We start from the raw sequence: 4,062 nt of genomic DNA, 5'->3' as shown, positions 1-4,062 counted from the left end.
TTTTTTTTTTTTTTTTTTAAACACACATGCACCCACCCCTACCTTAATGTCAAGTTTGTGGTTGATAGCCAGTGCAGAATGCTCCAGTGCTTTAATGACAGATGCGTAGGAATCTGAAAACTTGGTGTATTTGCCAACAAGCGCAATGGAACATGTTTCAAGGAGACGGTCATACCTAAACAAAATCAAAACACACAAGTTATTTCGTCATTAACAGGAAATGGGGGCAAGAATCACTTACATTCTATTCAGCTTTTCAAGTAATATAAACAGTTGGGCTCTTGAAAGTCTGCCCAACTAGAGAGATGACGACTTTGGAAGAGATGACCTTTTGTAACAATTATGACTTAAAACCATCAAAGTAAGAATAGAAGAAAGCAGAAAAAAGAAAAAGACAATGACAGAGAAAAACAGTTGCAGAAAGTCATGTATAAATTAACTCATCCCTCCTTATGCTGAAAAGCCATTTTGAGTAGATCCAAACTGTCTTTTCAGGAAGCTGTATTATATTCAAAGTCTGCAGTAAACTATCAGGAGAGAGGATCAAAGCACAACTCTCCATATGTTTATACTGTACAGCATCTTCCCACGCTGCTTCTGACTGAGTTCACTTCAGCAGCTAGAAATACAGAAAGGACTTCTGGAGTCCTAAGGTTGTATGGCCTACACTTTCAATCCCCAGCGTGTGGCAGCATGGGATTTACGCAGCATTCTTGGCTACAGCTAAGAGATTGTTTAAAGTTTATTTCAAAATTGCTAAGTACCTTCAACCAAGCTGGTTACCGAGCGCTTTCCCTGTCAAAAGAAAATGTTCTTCACAGTGGTGGCTCGTGTCATGCATATAAAGGGAAACATCTAGATCTTGAAAATTAATTTCTTATAAGGACAAACATATTTGAGGCTTCAGAGAGGGCCTGAATGCCAAGTGAAAAGACTCAATTCACTATTTCCCCACGAATATGGAGTCTACTCCCCACAAGAAAAAAAACCACTGTGTCCTAGGAGTCTCAGACAGAACAGTTACAAAACAGTTGTTTCACTTGCTTGAAAGCATACTTAAAAGGTACATTTTTATTGACACTCCTGATGACTCCTACATATGCCTACAAAAGGATTTCAACACTTTGTAATGTCATTGGGGTTTTTTTGTATAAAAAGGGAGCACAGAGCTGTCCACCTTTTAATTACTTCAAACTGGTTTTGACATGGACAGTACAATACCAACACAAGATAAGGAACTCTGTAACATTATCTTACAGGATTTATGAAGAAAGGCTGAGAGAGTTGGGGTTGTCCAGCCTGGAGAAGAGAAGGCTCCGGGGAAGCCTTCTTGCGGCCTTTCAATACTTAAAGGGAGCTTATAAGAAAGATGGGGACAGACTTTTTTAGTGGGGCCTGTTGTGACAAGAGAAGGGCAATGGTTTTAAACTGAAAGAGGGTAGATTTAGATTGGACATAAGGAAGACATTTTTTATGCTGAGGGTGGTGAAACACTGGCACAGGTTGCCCAGAGAGGTGGTGGATGCCCCATCCCTGGAAACCTTCAAGGTCAGGTCGGACGGGGCTCTGAGCAACCTGATTGAAGATGTCCCTGCAAGGTCCCTTCCAACTCAAACATTTCTATGTTTCTATGATTCTATGAAACAGCTCCAGTTCATAATCTCGATTTTTTTTTTTTTGGCACAGGGCAGGGACTGAATTTGAATTTCAACATATGCCAGGGATGCTAGAACAGCACAGTGCCTGCCAAGATTAAATGATTTAGTGAAGACCTGTAAACTGTGGTTCAAAGAGACGAGATTATCTATGTAATCACTCAGATTTAAAGAAATAGCAGGACCATTTTTATTGGCACTGTTAGCTTCTCCCACAAAATATATGCATTGTCCTGTCAGCACGACCTGTCTGTTTCTGTAACTCTTCTTATGGCAGAAATGCATACTGTCACTACAACAATACAGCAGGGAGTGGATACCGACGTTTTTATGCTGGTGTCGTATTAGTCCACCTGCTTTGTCCTGAAAACCTGTAATCTTGAAATGACTGGCAGCATCAGAAATCTTTGGGAATTGCATCATTACTGAGGCAAGAATTCAATTTTTGTCCAATTTATTTGCTCCGTCTATTTGTTGAGCAGAAGACTCATCTGGACTGCACAGCAGGGCTATATTCACCCAAAATGTGGAAGGGGAGAGTGAACTTGAGTGCAGATACTCCACCTCCTCACCTGGAGCCCATCCCCTGCCCGTGCAGGCCCAGTGTTGTTTTCTCAGAGTTCCCAGACATTTTTTAACAATGTGACCTGAGGCATTAGGGGTGCAAAGACCACCTGTAACCTATGGGCTACAGTCCTTGGCTCCCAAAATGACCTAGTGCTTTCTGGGAAAGGGGAAGTCCTGACTCAAATTTCTATTTTCAAAGCAGGCTTTTGTGTCTCACGCGCCAGCAAAATGACTTGGCACACCAGGCTAGCAGCCATTCTCCATGGGTACTTCTCCTGTTGGAACTGCTCGGCTAGCTTTGATTCAGGTCAATTCTAAGTTAAATACTAATGGGTCTGACTGAGTCTATACCCCTCTGGTAAGTGCACTCAGCTGAGATCTAGGAAGCTGAGGTCTCGGTCCCTGCTAAATGTTTAATGCTGTGTGCACAATGAATAGTTCCCACAGGAGGGATCCCCAGCATAGAAGAGGCAAAAATCAAATCATCCAGAAGAGTGGTTTGAACCTGGCTCTTTGACATTGCAGGGATGCTCTAATTGGATTATCAGATCCTGTGAGGTGGAACCTCCCTTGCTTTTCTTTTTGCAAACGGGGTAGAAACATTTAGCTCCAGGTTTATGGATCATAATCCCAGGCAATAGGACAAGCCTCCACACCTCTCAATAACTGAGTGAGCTGATGGTCAGCATTGTGCTGTTTTCCTCTGTATTTTACATAAACGGCGTGAAAATTTTTTTCTTACCAGTTGAAGGGAATTTGAGAACTATGCACATAACATACAGGCAGTGATAATTCGTTGTTTTACAGGTACAGTCATGATGACTAACAAGATGAATGGAATGGAATGGAATAGAATAGAATAGAATAGAATAGAATAGAATAGAATAGAATAGAATAGAATAGAATAGAATAGAATAGCATCACCCCCCTCTCTAGGAAGCCTATTGCAGTGTTTGACCAGCCTCTCAGCAAAGAAATGCTTCCCAGTGCCAAATCTGAAACTCTCCTGTCTGGGAGGTTGCTCTGAAAATGCCTGTATCTCCACACAGCAACACCCATAGCTCAGAGCTGGAGGCCCCTGGGCAGCATGTCATGTAGCAAGTGGAGAAAGCTTGGGGAACCCTACTTCAGTCTTTGTTCAGGAAAATCCTGAGAAATTTGCCAAAGTAAGTACCGAGCAGAGAACAAATAGAGACTTCAGACTTATCAGAGTCTGGAAATCAGCATGAATCAAGAAGATGAAATTAAAAAAAGCTTTCTTATTGTGCTGAGGAGAACATATGGGAGATATTGCCTACTGAACACTACACTAAGTAACTCATGACCATTTATTTGGCTATTATTTGGATTAATTAATATTTAAAATAATTTAAAAGATGCCTATCCTGGAACCTATGCATCTTCTCACCTTGCATTTCCCAGTTGTTCCTACCACATATTGATTAGTATCACAGAGCAGCCTCGAGGCATAAAAATGGGTTCCTTTAAAATGAAACTAAACTGGAAGGTGCTCTCCAGAAACACACCTCACCCATTCCCATGCTAGAGCTGAACCTACAGGGTCAGCCTAGAGCTCCTGGAAGTCAAACACTGAGATGTGCATTGTGCAGCACTGAGCAATTTGCTCTGCAGATCCACTTCTGTTGTGCAAATAAAGCCATTTCAGACTTCATTCTTCCTACAGCCAGCTCACCAAGAAGCTCCTTGTGCTGCTCTGAGCACCATTAATTGGCAAGGCTTTGCTGAGGAAGCTGGCAACACCATCCCCTTGCTATGGTCATCGCCTGGAAGAGTGGTGACCATTCTTCCAGTCACCTATGGCTATTGAGGCTTTACATTT

Source organism: Pygoscelis adeliae, unplaced genomic scaffold, assembly GCF_000699105.1.
Source record: "Pygoscelis adeliae isolate BGI_AS28 unplaced genomic scaffold, ASM69910v1 Scaffold24, whole genome shotgun sequence".
NCBI lineage: Eukaryota > Metazoa > Chordata > Aves > Sphenisciformes > Spheniscidae > Pygoscelis > Pygoscelis adeliae.
Note: the sequence above shows the minus strand (reverse complement) of the source record.